This window comes from Prionailurus bengalensis, chromosome D1 (assembly GCF_016509475.1).
Source record: "Prionailurus bengalensis isolate Pbe53 chromosome D1, Fcat_Pben_1.1_paternal_pri, whole genome shotgun sequence".
Lineage (NCBI taxonomy): Eukaryota > Metazoa > Chordata > Mammalia > Carnivora > Felidae > Prionailurus > Prionailurus bengalensis.
In genome coordinates this window covers 19,343,418-19,360,727 of record NC_057346.1, presented here as the reverse complement: position 1 = coordinate 19,360,727, position 17,310 = coordinate 19,343,418, and the positions used below count along the sequence as shown (strand labels likewise).

Genomic DNA, 17,310 nt, shown 5'->3' with positions numbered 1-17,310 from the left:
GGTCCCTGCAAACAAACTCACTGCATTCGTTATCTGAGCATATTTTTCCAAAGCAAGACAGAGACCGGGCTATTGAATCTACTCCCTAAGCTCCTCTCACCCTGGGATTCTTAGCCAACACAGTAATAACAATAATAATACTGTATTTAGAAACTCTCCAGCACATTTCCTCTCTGAGAGTCTTACAGATGTTAACTAATTAATTTTCACAACGCTCCGTACGAGAGAGGTAAATATGATTAACCAGGATGGAATATACATATGTATATACGCGAAGGACAGCAAAACAGTTCACTTGCTTCTCATGGTTCACTTGATATAGTAACTGGTATTTTTAAAACACCCATCATAGATACAATAATTAGAGATGTGCTTTTGTTAACAAAGCCACTACCCACTTCTAGCGTACCCTTGGGTACTAAATAATTACCCACTTTGTGTGGTTATCTAGCTCACTAATTACCCACAGAAATTGGGGTCAGGCGTTAACTGCTTGAAGTAAGGATCCTCCAAAGACGTCGCTGAGTTGTGTAGAGAACACGATGTGTTCGTAGCAAAACTTTCGTAACTCATACATTTGTATATCTTTGTAAGCAGAGTGAATACAGACAGGGGCGGATTCGCTGGGCGTGTGACAAACCGCGCTGAACTGCGGCTGCACACAGAGAGAGGTTTAGGGGAGTCTCAGAATTCCATTCTCTGCTTACCTTTCCTTTCTGAAGATGGGGGCACTGACGTGATTCCCATAATCTGGCCTTCGTGTGCAAGCACACTGAGACAATTGACGACTCTGGTTAGGAATGATTCATCTTGGCGTTACAGGGAGGCACCCAGTGAGTCAAAGATTTTTTTCTTTGACAGCTCCACCCTTTATGATTATTCTAGCATGTCTTTTTTTCTCATCAGTCTAGTGCAAACACACTATTAGCCAAATCTGAAAAAGATTCTAACCCAGTCCCCAAGCCTGCCAACCATGTCTTTCTCCTTCCCAATAACGACACGCACACACACACAAAGTATTAAAGGGAATCCAATGCTATGATTGTAAGTCTGTCTGGTTTTTTGTTTTTTTTTTTTTGCCTCTGTTTGTCCCCCCCCCCCCCACCTCTCCCCTCCCCTCCCTTCCCCTCCTCTCCTCTCTTCTCCTTTCCCTTCTTCCTCTCTCTGGGTCTCCTCATGTGTGCTTTTTCTTCTCCTTTTCCTTGGCATCCAGCTGCGTTTCTGCAGGTCTCCCAGTGAGAGACAAAGCACAATGTCTGAGTTGAGCACAAAGAAGCCACCTTTAAAAAACATCGACTTAGAGGAAACCTGTGTCCTCAGATATCTCCCTCCCTTCCCTGCTATTTGCGGGACCCAGCGTTCTACTTAACACAGCACTGCCTGTTGTCTGCATGATTCCGGCCAGCAAACTCGGGTGGAGATGGCAATATACCCACTGTGTGTGTAGATAGGTAGAGACCCCGATTTTCAGGAGCTACCTGCTTTCCAGGATCGATGTGTAGCCGAGCTCCGAAAACGCGTGCCACCAGAAATGATGGGAGACACTCCCCTACTCAACTCAAGATGTCTTTCATTTTTATCTTCTGCCACTTTTCTGTCATCTGAATTATTACTTATCATTACCAAGGGGCTGTAGGCTGATCAGTGGAGTGTGCGTGGATCTGATGGACATTGGAGGAGAAATACTTCAGAAAGAAGGAAAATGTCGGCGGTAGAAGTAAAGGGGGTAGGAGTAGCCGCAGTGAGTGATGAGTCCATTGCAGAAGCCAAGTGGTAAATCAGTGCATATGGCAAAGATAGTCAAGGAGCAAAGCCTGCCGCTGGAAGGAAAGAGCTTTTTAGCGTTGTCGTCATCTCATGCCTGAATAGAGTGCGTATTTTAAATAGGGCTTGGAATCTCTGCTCTTCGTGCCTCTAAACGCCGATTGCAAGGAAGTATTTGGGGGCTGTTGACTTTCTGTCCGTAAAGAAAACCCAGCAAGGCTCACAGAATTCTCCACCTGCACGCATACAGGCATAGGTGCCCTAAATGCCCGGTGGGATGCGGAACCATTAGGCAGAGAACTGCGCCCTGGTCTCCTCTTCTTCACTCCTTTCTCTCTCCCCCCCCCCCCCCACTCCTCCCCCTTTCTTTTACCCCTTCTAGAAAACGTGATACCTGATCTCTGGGTCTAGCAGGCTGAGGGTTGTTTTTTTTGTTTTGTTTGTTTTTTTTTTTTCTGTATTCGTATAATACAATGTCTGGCCTTCCCCCTGACCTGCTGGTGTATTTTTGGTCTCATTAGCAGTCAGGGAGATGCCTTAGTGCATCCGGGGCTGCGAGTCAGGGATGAGACACTACAACGGAGAGAGAGAGAGCGAGCGCGAGAGGATATTAGAAGGGAGGCTTGTCTCCAAGATATGGAAGGAAGTGAGAAATGACAGGACCGCAAGCTTTGTATGTAGGAGCCTGGCAGGGCGGGGGAGCGGCGGGGAAAGCCAAGTGGATTCTCAGAGAAGGAGGGAAGCCGTAGATAGAGCTAACGGTGATTAGAGGGGGGATATTGATTCCTTATTCTGCCAGAGATTTAAGCAGGCATGCGAGGAATCTGCACCATGGTTGGCAAAAGGAGCCTCTGTAACCAGACACTCGGGCTTTCCAGGAGCCCAGGGAGAGAGCTGAGAAGAAAGGGGGCAGTGTGGTCTAGGAAAATTCAACTTGTCGCTGATTTGTGCCTGATGCTTGCTGTCCGTCAGCAGCCTCCCTTACAATCTTTTTTTCTCTCTCTCTCTCCCTTTTTTTCTTGCCTTCTCCTTCTTCACTGAAGCCTAGGGGAGCCAGCAAAGATTAAATGTGCTTTCTCAAAGGCGGCCACTTCACGCTGCTATGTCGAAAAGGCCATTATTATTATTATTTTTAATAGTAAAAGAAAAAGGGAGAGAGAGGTTGAGACAGGGAGAGAGAAGCAAGGTAGGTTGATGACGGACTAGCCTTTCTGAGAGGAAAAGGAAAGTGAGAGAGAAAGGAGAGACCCTGAACTGAACGGAGGATTGTGCCTGAGAAGAACCTACAGAGGTGAGAAAAAAAAAAAGTTGTCTTGGAGATGGGGGGGTGGGGGATGCTGAGTAGACCCTGTACAGAGGGAAAAGAGGCATCATTTAGCTGTCTTGCTGTTATGATTCTATTTTGGAAGAGTGGGGGAGAAGAGGGGAGAGGCTGGAGTTTTAACGGTTTCTAGTTGCATATGGAAACATCTACCAAATATTTAGCATTTTTACTAAGTGCCCGGGGCCCCTCCAGTGTCTTCCTTGGAGGGGGCTGCTTTGTCATTCTCTTTGACTAGCCAGCCATCTACCTTGCTTAGGCTGGAATAAAGGAAAAAAAAAAAGAGGAAGGAAGGAAAGAAGGAAGGGAGGGAGGGAGGAAGGAAGGAGAGAAAAAAGAGAAAGAAAGAAAGAAAGAAAGAAAGAAAGAAAGAAAGAAAGAAAGAAAAAGAAAGAAAGGGAGAAACACAAGGAGGAAGAAAAATTTTAAGAGTCTTTCCACCCACTTCCCCTCCCTTTCCTTTCGGTTTTGGAGGCGGCACAAGAACCCCTGGCTTGGGGAGAACTCAGCTTCCAGGCAGATGGGAACAAGCGACTATCTCTCAGGTACAGAACCGGTAGCTTCTGTGACAAGAGAAGGCAATTATGCTTCTGATTCCTCTGAAACATTGGCAAGAGGCTCCAAAGGTTCGGCGGCGGCGGGAGTGGGGCGGGGGAGACGGATCTCCCCAGCCTGCACCCACCCCTTCCCCACCTCGCCTCCCAAATGACAGCCTGGTGCTGGCTCTGGGTGATTTGGCCTTGGCCTCAGCCAAGCAGCTGATGAAGACGAGGCCCCCGTTTGCAGGACTGGCAAAGTGCACGCTAAAGAAAGAAGCAAGGAATTTTTTAAAAGCAGCTCTTGGGAGGTTTCTCATTCTTAAAAAAAAAAAAGAGAGAGAGAGAGAGAGAGGGAATTAAAAACGTTTTTTTTCCACTGAATATTTTCAAAATTTGATCAGTCCCAGTCCCTCCCTCCACTTGCACCAAATTGCCTTTTTTTTTCTCCCTCGTCAAAGCATGAGCTACAGAGTTACAGTCTCGAGATTTGGTGTATCGCTTCCTGCCCCCGCCTCCCTCCCCGCCCCGATGTCGGTCCTCTGTTGAAACACCTCGCCCAGGCTAGCGCACTGCGAGCTCCCATTTCCCCCCCTTGCTCGGAATGGTGTTGCACGAGGGCTGCAGCCCTGCTCCGCTTCCAATGGGTGAGTTTAAAACGCTATTCGTATTTGTACTTCCACGGCCTCCAAGCCCTGTGCCTTGGGTCTTCTGCCTCCGAAAACCTGATTTTCTATGATTTTGCATGCGGCATGCTTGCCCAGGGGTTAAGAGATGCCTCCTATTTTCTTTACCGTCATTTGTGCTAGTTGTAAGTTAAAAGCTCCAAAAGGACATTTGATCCTTCTTTTAGACCTTGGTTTTGAAGACAGGGGCGTTCCTGGGTCTATGCATACGATTTTCCTTGTAAAACTGGATTGCCCAAAGCGTCAAAGAGTTTTTTGTTTTGTTTCGTTTTTTCTCTGATACGCTCGCGATCGTATGTTCAGGTACGTATATGTGTCCACAGAGAGCGCGTGTGTGCGTATGAATGTATCGTATTTACGTGGGCTCTAAATTCTGTGACCTGAGGAAGCTTCGAGAGTGAGGGAATACCCTGCCACCTGTTTGTGGCCTTTTTGGTCATGAACCTGGAACAGAACCTGGCTGTGGTTCTTGCTTTGCCTTGCTTTGTCTCAAGAAAGAACAATTTTCCTGCGCTCCTCCCAATCCCTGAGACCCTAACTTGTGATGTTTACCGTTTAAATCCACGGGTTAGGCTCTTGGGAGCTGTGAGTCGTGCTTGTGCATCCTGGAAATTGGGTGGAACTTCTTTCTTTAAAGCAAAAACAAAAGAAAAGAAAGTTTGTCTGAACTGACGGAGCACGGCTCAGAGGTTTTCATTGTTAGATGGGGTCAGGTGAGCAGAAAGTGGCCGCTCTCCTGGATTTCTGGTGAAGGAGGTATACATTCTGTTAGAGGAGCGTGTTGGCTGCTGTGCGTACGGATGTGTATCACTGATGCCCAAGGCTTGGGGAACTCATCTACCGTGGTCTGTTTCTTGAGAGCAACACGCAGTACTATCCGAGCGTAACAAGAACAGCTCAGTACCTGGTGCTTGACCTCAGAACATAGCAGCTGAAGTCCCAGCATGCCCCGTGCCTCCAACTTTGAAACTCAACAGTTAACCTGAAAATCATGTCCAATTAAAACGGGCATGTGGACATGTTACACACTCAGTCCTCACACGTATGTGTCACATATACGGCCGGACAGTGAGCACACAGACGCAGATGGGGGCAAACCAGGAGTTTGGGCTAAAATAGTAGCAGGCTAAAAATTCGACTCTTGCTACGCTACAGGGAGGATGAAATTGATGGTGTTCATGAAGATTACATCTGTGGTACTTTGCGAGATTTTAAAAATAAGAGAGACAGAGCCTGCGTGCTTGGCGTCCGTTTTGAAATGTTACGCGCTGTGAGTTCAAGGGTAATAGGCGTTGGAAATACATTTTCTGAATATATGAAAGCAAAGAAATAGCAGCATGCACACAATATGCAATTATTGTATCTTTTAGGAGTAATCAAGGGGTGGAAAAATTTATCAGGATTTAAATGTAATCCAACAAAGTTACTTATAACACCAAACTGTACCTTTAAAATAATCTTAAGGTAATTTGTTAGCATTACCTCGTCTGCAGTTTTCAGAAAAACGGAACTTTCTGTGACAGAATAATTTTAGTGATTTAGATCTATCTCCTAGTTGAAGAAGAGAAACATTAACTTACCTTTTCTTTGTTGTGCAAAACTCCCATATACAATTTTATTTAGACAGTTTTGGTATTCGTGGGCCAACACTTGTCTTGTATTTTTGGGAAACACCTAAATCACCCCTGACTTCAAATGCTTTCTTCTTTTAAAGACTTTGTATTGGCTGTAACCTCATTTTATACGTGTAGTCGAAGGTTAAGGAAACTGTTCTTTTCCTGTGTGTGTGTGTGTATGGGTTTTTTTTTTTTTTTTGAGTGTTTATTGCAATTTCAGTCATTGACTCCAAACCGTAGTCAAGAAACCATTTTGTATCAGAAAACTGAATCGAGAAAATGAAGCGTGCAACAATTGCACTACGTCTTTTGTTGCGACCTCTCGTGCAGTTGTACTATTTAAATATTACTTTCCAGCCTTGGGGAGCCTGAATGGGCTTCAGAGAAAAGAGTTATTTGATTTTCAAGTCACCTTCGGTTTCTCCACAATGGATTAATGATTTTTTTCCCCATCGTAAGCTGGTGTGTATGCATAGGTATTTGGAAATTATGGAAAGGGATCTATTTAACTTATGGATCTATATTACCACATGATGCATATCAAATATTTGCAAAACATTTGGTGCTTTACTAAGTCAAAATCTATCTGCAGTCAGTTCTATAAAGATAGACTCATGGGCCAATAAAAACATGCTGGATATCATTCTTCTATGATTTTAAATGGGAACAGGATAGTAATTTAATACAAGTGATACAGTTTGAATTCCAAGGCTCTTTTGGTTTTGGTTTTTTTTTTTTTTTTTTTTTAACATGTTTTCAAGTGGATTGCTCATGCCCTGAGGTTGCCATCACAACTGATCACACGGGCATTTAGCAATGCACAACGACGCACAGGATTTTGAATTTCAGCAGGGGACTGCTCGAGTGTAAGGGCAGGTTTCTCAACACCCCTTCTTCCTCACCGAGCCCATCAGCGAAGTTCAGTGAAATGAATAACATAATTGGTGGTTGGTTCAATCACTACCAGTCTAGACTAGCCCAGACGCATCAATTAGAGAGAGCTGTCTTTTAAAGGGGGAGTGCCACCGAAACAAGCCGGGCATTATTGATACCGATCTTTAAAAGTGCAAATCCAGCTTGGCAGATAAAAAAAAAAAATAAGGCGGGGAATTGGGGGTGGGGGGCGGTTTGCGTTGCAGGAAGAAAAGAAAAAGACGTGAAGTGGAGCTTTCGGACACAGAAGGACAGGAAGCTTGAGAGAAAAGGAGCAGATAATGAGTGAAATGCAATGCAACACCTCGTTGGAACACACAGTTACAATTCAGTTCACAGGGCATCCTGGTTCACCATATTTTTAACTAGATTCTCCCCCTCCTCCTTTTTTTATTCCTTTTTTTTTTTTTTTTTTGCCTCTGTTTCCAAAGAAATGCCAGCTCTACACCAAGGCAGTTGGAAATTTAACAGCTTTAGGAAGCTCTACTGAGAAGAAGGCCAAGTAATACGAACCAGCCAAAACTCCTTTTGCAACATTTTTCCCCAAAAGAAAAACACACAAGATGTTTATTTTTGAGTCTCTAATTCTACCTTTAAAAAAAAAAAAAAAGAAAAATCAACTGTACTAACGACCAGGACTCATTTTAAATCCTGCACCTGGGAACTAATTTTATGGGCAAGACACCTTTAGGTAAACAGCTCATAGTTTTCTGTTGAATACAGTAAAATGATGAAGAATGTAACAAAAGGCTTTGGTAATTTGGTGGTTGGGGAGGGTGGGGGTTGATGGATAAATACCAGATGATTTAGAAAGCGTTAGGAACACATCAAGCCCCAGGGAAAGAAAATGTTTGATTGGTATTAATTAAAACACTGCTAATATATTCTAATAAAATCAAATTTAACATTCTAAACTAATCCGCTTGGTATGTCAAAGGAAAAGAAAAGTATTATCTTATTTGCATCTCTGCCATCCAAACGCATTTGCTCATTCAGCAGAATTAATTTTTATCACCAGCCTGTTTAATCTCCTCACAGATTTAGTCAAACTTATTCTTTCAAACTAAAAGGGATCAGGGGAGGGAATCCATGGAAGGTACTGGGAAGACTAGCGACTGTATTTAGTACTGGCTTTATATTTTACCGGGTCCTTTCCTCTTCATTCCCTGTACTGGGGTGTGGAGGAACCCACGATGCTGCAGGGTGGGGAGGGGGGGTGAGGGATGGTTAATTTTCCTCCCTTTCTCTTCTACCTGCTGGGTTATTGGGGAATTTCAGTTGCCAGATTATTTGAGTGGCATTTATTTCCACGACCGATGTTGCTCCGTTGATTAAGATCTCATTTATTTCTAATTTCAGAATCTATTTTGTTACAAATTCGTGATGCGTTGGGGCGGGGGGGGGGTGAGGGGGGGGTGGAGAAAAGGCTTTTGCACTACATGCCAATTTCCTCTTCTCAATTCTTTGCAACTGTAGTCCTCCTAGGAGAAAGTGGGGAGGTGGATGTAAAATTCTGTTTACTAAGAGCTGAGTTCTTTGTTTCCTTTTTAAGTCGGAATGTCTGCAGCAAAATGTATATTTTCCGAAACGGCGAGTTTTGTGCTCTTGATTGTTAAACTCTCACAATGGATAAAACTGTCCCCAGATGACATCACGGCCAAAATGTTTCTCCTCTCATTAGCCTCTCATGACTACGATATCCTATGGAAAGATGTGCCCAACACAAAAAAAATGAATGGGCCGTAAATATGGAGGGCCGCGTTGGCGTCTTTCAAAAGTGGGGGATTTTGCCCACTTATCAAGGGGATGGAAACTACCAGACGACAGTCCTGATGATGCTGCCTTTTTTGCTCCATTGCCTTTTTCAGTTCTTCAACGCAAAAGAGCAGTCGTAGTTCGGTTTCGCATGTATTGTTCTATAATCCAGGCAATAAATGCTAATTAGTAATGCTCAAGGATCCGACCATTCAGAGTAATTATCATAATTTACTTCTTCCTTGTTAAAGACATTCCTTGCTGATTAAAAAAAAAAAAAAGATTAAATCGTTTTACCATTGCACTGCAGTGGAAATGCAGTGGGGAGAGGTCCAAGGTATAGGAGTAATACCATCCTGGCTGCGTTTGAAGTCGCCGACATGTGCCTTTTAACTTATTCCAAACGGAATTGCAACTTAATTGCTAAAAAGAGAGTCATGTAAATGCATACCGTTTTGCATGGGCACCAGGAATGTATGATTTTATTTTACAAACCCCAGGCTCCTCCTTCCCGGCCCACCCCCTTTCTAAAACCACTTACTGAGTAGAACAAAGGGAACTGGTAACTATAGAGGCATCATTAAGTGTGAACAGCAGTAGCATGATAAAGTCTGTGATATGACAACATATTTCATTGCACCAAAGTGCAGATAATTAAATAATTCAATAGTAACCCTGACTAATTAGCAGAAAGATCTTCAAGGAGGAATCAAGAAAATGGATCCAATCAACTCGAATAATACGCTCCACTCCCCAAGATCACAAATGTATATTTGGTTATTCGATAATTGATTGATTCATACAGAAAGATGAGGACAAAAGCCTGTTCCTCAAAATGGAGCTTTGATCCGGCCTCCTTTTTCGGACAGATTAATCGTATGTTCTGTAAGAGCGGAATTTAACGGAGGGCCCTCTGTTTTCAATCAAAGATATAATCCGCCATTCAGTTGCCTATTTCTCTTTTATCAGGTGCTCTAAAAAATCGTCAGCCCCTTAGCTTTTTATATCATTGCCTCAGACTCTACATGGGAAGCCTCCCCCACGTTTTGTAATGAGGATTGTGTTTAAGTTTGTTTCTTCTTGCTGGAAGCAAATAAGGATCCTATGCACAGAAGGCAGAGGATAAATAACCATGCTGAATATTATATTTGGTGGAATCTCCCCCCTCCCTTGCTTAATCTATCAAGGTAATATTCCCAGTTTCATTGTTCATTGGTCCTTTCAGGGAGAGCTTCAGCTTTTACTTGAGGGCTGTAAGCACATTAGAGGAATCATTCTCTCTGGATACTATGGAGAAGGAGCCACCTGCAAGATGTTGATGCTGTTATTGAAATCTCAAGTGGAGTCAGCTTTCAAAAAATTAGATATTAGATACATCCGATATAATTTGCAATGTGTAATTATACTAATGTGCATATAGTTGTGTGTGGCTTTACATGTTGCCTACTTGAGATTCCCGCCTCCCCCCCCCCCCCTTGGGTATTGCTCATCATTTGAAATGGCTCCTGACTAGAATGTTCTTAAAATCAGCTTTAAAAAAAATTCCTCGCTAATTGATCTAAGAGAAAAAGGGCTCCACGGTCTGTGTTCCCATGCAAGAATGAATGGATGTGTGTGACCTTGATGTTGGAAAGTAATGGTCTCTAAGAGGGTTATCATTGTGGACACTGGGACTAGTTGTAAAATATTTGCTACTCTTTACTGATTTACTCTTCATCCAGACTGGGGACAATTTGTGAAGTGAATGGAGAATATTAGAATGGTAAATCTTACTCGTAGGAAATCCATTTCCTTTACTGGGATGAGATAAAATGCCAGGGAAATGGCTTTAGGCAGAGATAATAATTTGTTGATTTAATCAGAGTAACCAAAATCATAACGATAATAACTTCTTTTCCATTTTTCCTCCATTTTGCATGGCACACGATGAATAACTAAAACTCTGCCTTCGGTCATTTATGCACTAACCTCAACTTCCCTTTTGGTGTCTCGACGTGGTCTTCCGTTGGACTGAAGACCCCCTCCCCACCAAGGAGCTGACCCCCGAAGATCTAGCCATTAAGGAAAAAGCCAGACAGTGCAACAGTGAGTTTGGTCAGCCTGGTGCGAGGCACTTGCTCTACGCTCCGTAGGTGAAGGTGAAGGTGAAGGTGCTCTTGATGCAAATTTGGAGAATCATTACCATCAGATCACGGAGGGACCCTGAGCGAGGCTACGCAAACGTCCCGATTTATGCTTATATGTTCGGGAGACAAAAAGGAGTCCGAGGGAGGCTCATGTTGAGATGATACAAGAGATTACTCATTCCAATTAAGTAGGCAGAGGCCCCAAAGAAGGCTGATCTGTTAAACATTTGACTCATACTGGACACCAAAATACGGTGGCTCATATTTTTATACCATTTGTTCCTCAACAGTCATTTTAATAATGGGGCCCATATCATGAAGGAGGCACTCTGCATGGGCCATATCTATGCAACACCAAAGCGATGCGTTGTTTTACTTCTCGTTTGCTCACGTATACAAGGACTTGCCCTTATTAGCTACCCCCAAAACTGTGCCAAGCGTCCTTCTTGACTCTAATAGCATTTTAATGTATTCACAAGTGAGTCCTGCACACGTGTGTCAGGGGCTTTGCGACCCCCGTCCCCAACGATGTTCACAAAACACTGAGTTCTAAAATACAGACCTCTGTAAGATACATTTTTAATTACTCTTCCGGGCTCAGTTGCTGCATGCTTGCTCAGCACAGAAAAATACCTGTTAATAATATGTCATACAGGGTTATATTTCAGGTGTTAGGGAAAAAAAAAAAAAACATCGTCCCTGCTATCTAGAGACCCATCGTCAACATATCCAAAGTTGGGCAGGGCAGATATGTGGCAGTATATCAGTGATACGTGTTAGTGTATCTCTTTTGCCGTGCCTAACTCATTATGCACCTTCGTTGTGCTGGCATAATGAAAAGGCTGACAGTGAGGGCTTTCGTTACATCAAAATCCACCTGCAGAGTATATTTCATTCATAATAACTTTTGCAGCATAAGAGAAACACGAATACAGCTCTTCCCGAATATCCTTATCTGCAAGATGAGTGGGTTGGATGAGTCGGTCTCTAAATGTTTTTGCAGCCTTAAGGATTTTTGAAGTTGCTCTAAAGTATAGAAATAGAACCATTCCAGGACCCTGGAATCCGGAGTCTGTTTTTACCAACAGTTGTCCTTTAAAGTTATATTTGATTCCACCTCCAGGTACTTTATTTACTAACATCTTTTGCCTTGCTGCTAAAACAGTAAAGTCTGAAGTTCATTTTCAGGAAGGGCAGAGACAAAAAAGAGGAACAGCTGAAGAATGAAAAAAGCTACACAGTGGGAGAAGGAAATTCTTGATCTGACTTCTAAGCCCATGTCCTTCAGCATTAACACAGAAGAAACCCAGACAAGCACCTGTCTTTCTATTTTAAGACCATAGTCTTTGGTCCTTCTGCCTTCATTTAATTTCTTGCAGCATGATTTTGTTTTGCCCCATTGGGTTGACGGCTTTGAGTTTCACATTTCCCTTTCCATTCGATTTATCTGAATCATGTTAATATTCCCTTCAAAACCCACAAAGTCACATTAACACGCCACGTTTCCCAAATTAAATCTTAACATGTTCAGGACCTCCTGAAAATTGCCCTGCCCTATTTTCTAAAGCCACTCCGAATGTATAATCTCTCCTTGAATTAAGCAAGCCTGCTCTTCCTGGCTTCCCGGTCTTTGAATGAGCTCGCACACTGCTATTCCTCCCCGCACACTCTGCTCTCCACCACTGGTACCTTTCAGCAACCTTTCTCTTCTTTCTTTCTTTTTCTTTCTTTCTTTCTTTCTTTCTTTCTTTCTTTCTTTCTTTTTTTCTTTCTTTCTCTCCCTCCCTCCACCCTTTTTCTCTCTCTCTCCTTTCCTTCCTTCCCTCCTTCCTTCCTTCCTTCTTTTCTTCCTCCCTCCCTCCCTTCCTTCCTCCTTCCCTTCCTTCCTTCCTCCCTCCCTCCCTTCCTTCTTCAGTCTCTCCCTTCCTCCCTCCCTTTTGTTCTTCCTCTCCTCCTTTCTTTCAGTGGGCACCGTATGTCGTGCTCTGAGCCAGGCACTAGAAATACAAACACAAGAAACTGACATTAACTCCTAACAATTTCAGTGACTTCATTCACCCCTGCGTTGCTAAGCACTTCTGTATCCACAATTATTTTATTTTGCCTTTGGTCTTTAGATTTATTTGAATTTGTCCTTAATGTCCTGTGTTCTTTTGTTGTTTTCCTACGTGTCCTATTTCAGTAAGTTGCCTGTTGGATAACCCTGAAGCTTTTCTGACGGAGCTTTTTCTCCCAGAGTGATTAGCGTGGGGTGCTCACACGCTCAAGCAGTGCTGTTGCTTGACTGGTCCTTGAGCGACGTGAAGAGCGAGAAAGTGCTACGTCTTTCTGGTGATGCAGCATTTCACGTGGAGTTAGAAATAGCACGGCCCCCAAAGTATCGTTACGTTTACTTATTTTTATCGAAGAGTCAATGTGATAACTTTCTGTGACATGTTCTGTTATTTTTTTAGTTGTGTCGATGTTCCTTTCAGCTGGTCCTATAGCCCCCCTCCTCAGGAAGGTCTCCCCAGGGAAAGGACAAAAACTTCAGAGACACAGCTGCACTGCTGGACGCTCAAGCCAACAATGGAGTTGAAACAAAGAAAGAGATCACCTGAAGACACCTTCCCTGCTAAGCAGCACACCCCAAATGGCGCAGTTGCAGGCAATAGAACTCTCAGAACAGGAGACCATGTTTTCAAGAACCAGACAAAATTTAACAGTGACATCTAGATTTCTAAAGAGCCAAGGACTTTCCCTTCCTCGTGTGTATTCCTCTGTTTGTATTTAAATTCAGTGTGACATTCATTTCTAAAATATTTTCCCGGGATGAGTATGCTCGTGAAGGCGTTGATGTTTTTACAACAGAAAATTGCACACAGGTGTTCATGGGGTAAGGAACAAAATTAGTGCTATAAGAACATCGATTTTTAGCCACACACCGTTTGATCTTAAGAGTGACCTGAAGGAACATAAAGTACTTTCGAAATACCAAAGTAGTCAGAGGCAATCCGAAGGATAACATAGTGGACATTATCCCACCTGACACAGACCAGTCAACCATTCTTTTAATCCAGCAAAATAGGTTCGCTGAGACACGATCCCTGCCTCTAAAGAGTTTCAATTTAATGAGACCGAGAAACACAAACTTTTGAAAAGATAGTAACCAATCAGGTGCACTGATGTTAAGACCACAGTAAAACTCAAGAGATAATAAGCAAAGAGTTCAGAGGAGGTCACCATAATCTGGGCAAACCTGGCCTGTTTAGGGAAGAAAGTTTCCAAAGGAGGAAGACACAAGATGAATCTTAAAGGATAGTAAGATTTAGGGGCACCTGGTTGGCTCCGTTGGTAGAGCATGCGACTCTTAATCTCAGGGTTGTGAGTTCAAGCCCCACATTGGGCGTGGAGCCTACTTACAAAAAAAGGGGGGAGAGGTATTAAATATTTAGATAAATGGAAAGGAAAGAGAGAGTAGATTGCTTTAAATGAATGCAATGTGAGCAAAGCCATGGAGGAAGGAATCTACGTGGTGAATATTGGGAATTATGAGTATACGTGTCTAGTTGACATTGAATGCCAGCATACATAGACATATACGGTAAGGACTTTGCACACACACGTCCCCTCTCCCACCTTGGGTGTCACCTAGAAATACCATCTTATTTTCCACAAAAGCAAGTGGGAGTGATTGGTGGTAATATGAGAACTTACGATTTTTCTTTTCACTTAATGACAATTAGTATTTATCGAGGTCTTAATGTGTGTTAAGCATTTGACATATGAACTCGCTTAAGCCTACAGCTCAGAACAGCCCTGCAAGATAGGTACGATTATCCCTGTTTGGAAGCTAACAGTTAATGAGATTAAGTAACTTGCCAAACTGCCACGCACAGGGTCCGCACTCAGAATTGTGACCGTAAATCTCATGATCTGAAGCACGAAGTCCCAATATTGTGGTCAGTGTTGCAGTGTTACCACTTCCGTATTCCCCGATAGTTCTTTATGGTGAACAAATAGCTATGACATTCAGTTATCCCCTCAAATTTTTCAGTTTTCTGCTTAAATGACATTAGAACGATCGAAAGACTTTTTCATGGGAGAAAACTGACAGAATTGGGGAAGAGAGCTTCTCAGCATTTTAGGGTGTTGTTTGTTTTTTCGCCAGACGTTGAGGAAACGGTTCGCCTTGTTCTGCACAAAATCTAAAATCCCTGAGGATTAATAAAGGAGGGGGGAGACTCAAAGGTCATCTGTTGCAACGTGCTTTTCTACAGACGGCAAATCAACGTGTGAGTGGCTTGCAGGAAGCTCACACATTTGAGTGTGGCAGAGCTAGGTCCAGAAACCAGGCTGTCCAGTCTCCTCTCCGAGGCTCTTGAACTACCCCACCCTGCCTACATGAAGTATGAACTTGAATTTGATCAAGGAAAGTGTTCTGTCTGGGTGATCGGGGGGGGGGGGGGGGGAGGGGGGGACTGCGCCTAGCAGCTTGTTTCCATTTTGCACCTGTTTCGCTTCCCACCTCAACGTGAAAACTAGCCAGGTATGAACTGACATCTTCTGATGTAGACATTGTCAATGGTCCACCCCCAAAGAACACATAATGGCTCAAATTATGTGCACCGTGTCTCCAATGCTCTTCTTAAGTTATTTGGAATTCTTAGTTCACCTAAACCAATCGGGTCTTCTAATGAGCATTTCCTTATCCGTTTTTATGCGCAGTATGTATTTGTCAGTGCTTCTGCATGAATATTTATACACGACTGTTTCAATAGTCCTTATGTTTTTGAAAATATCAATGGTTATTTGCTATTTTAATCCTCACTTATCCATGTAACTAACTCAAGAATACTTCAGCCATAAAAAGCTAGAAGTGAGGAAATCTCACTCTTTTTCACCGGATCCTTCGCATTTAATTGGCATTTAGTAATGATTAATAAAGTGGTCAGCTGGATGACACAGTTCCCAAATGCAATTCTGTCTCGAAGGAGTCAGTTAAACTGCATCTACTTAAGGACACACATCTAGACATTTGGAAGCACCTGAATATTTGTTGTAAGTTTCCACTTCAAAATCTGGCAGTGTCAGACCTAGACCTCCTTGTGGCTCAGGCCGTCCTGTTTTCAAAATGACGATTATTGGCCCTATCTCACACAGTTCTCATTAAGTGAGTAGCCAAGCACAAAATGTGACTTTGTTGACATTTTCTGAGACTTTGTCGTATGTCCCTTGAATCCCCAAATAAAAGCAACGTTGCATCAACTGTGAACTTGTGTTGATTTCTTGGAAGAGCGTGCTCTCATAATTTGTTTGTTTTCACTAGTGTTTATCAAAGCTAGTTTCAGGATCCACGAGGAGCAATTAATCTGATGCGATGGGAAAACGTAAATTTAGAGACCGTTGCTAACAATCCCATATTGCCTTTCAATAAACAGCCCTGTCATCTACCCAGGTCAGAAAGCAAGGTGTGGTCCTTGTCTTTTCTCCTTTCAACTGTCATGGCTAATCCATCAGGAAAGACATGTACCTTTTCCCTTCTTCTGTTTCCAAGTCCGTCTGCTTCTCTTCATCTTCTGCTCGACTGTAGTTAAGACAGCTCTCGTGTCTCACCTGGACGATGGCGGCATGCCTCCAGTTTTTCCCTCCACACCGCCAAGCAGCCGCCAGGGAAATCTCTCTAAACCACAAATATGGTCATATCACGCCACGGTTTCAAACTTTTCACGACCTTCCCATTGCCCTTGGAATAGCGTGATACCTAAAGCCCTTCATGTTCTAGATCCTGGCCCCAACATTCCTCTCTGAACTCATTGAGTGACTGTCTCCCACTACTGTTCTAGGTTCTTGCCATACCTCTTTGCCGTTTCTTAACATTCTCTTTACCTTCAGGGCTTCTCAAACACCTAAACCTTCTGCATAGTACTTTTTCCGCTACCCTTTCCAGATCCATCTCTTGTCCTGCTGGTCTCGTTCTGGAGGTCATTTCTTCTTGGAAATTTCCACCCCTGTCATCCACTCCCCTGACCTAGGATGAGCTTCCTCAGGTAGGAGATTTCATAGCATTCTGTGCTCACTTCACCCAGATTATGATCATTTATGTGCCAGTCTCCTCCCTTTGGGTGTGAAATTCTAGACCTGCCTTGTTGGGTAGTTGGATACGGTAGCCGCTTGCCACATGTGGGCTACATCAATTTAAATGAACTAGTATTGAAGAAAATTCAAAATTAAAAATTCGGTTTCTCAGTTGCACTGGCCATATCTCAAGTGCTCGAGAGTCAGATGTGGCCAGTGGCTACCCTGTTGAGTAGCACATATACAACAGTTCAATCATTGATAAAGTTCTATTGGACAGTATGGTTCTGAAAGACAAGTATTGGGTTTTGTTTGTCATTTCATCGCCTAGACTTGCAGCCTTTTTAAACTTGTATTTGTTTAGGGGCGCCTGGTTGGCTCAGTAGGTTGAGCGTCCAACCTAGGCTCAGGTCATGATCTCGCAGTTCGTGAGTTCCAGCCCCGTGTTGGCTCTGTGCTGACAGCTCAGAGCCTGGAGCCTGCTTCGGATTCTGTGTCTCCCTTTCTCTCTGCCCT

The 17,310-nt window shown here is 43.3% G+C and overlaps 1 long non-coding RNA gene across 1 annotated transcript; it reads left to right on the top strand.

Annotated features, from left to right (window-relative positions):
• Positions 1 to 1,137: 1,137 nt before the first annotated feature.
• Positions 1,138 to 15,991, top strand: LOC122483084. The gene is made up of 3 exons (XR_006297296.1): positions 1,138 to 3,055; positions 4,083 to 4,268; positions 13,191 to 15,991. It is a non-coding gene; the product is annotated as an uncharacterized LOC122483084 (long non-coding RNA).
• Positions 15,992 to 17,310: the final 1,319 nt, after the last annotated feature.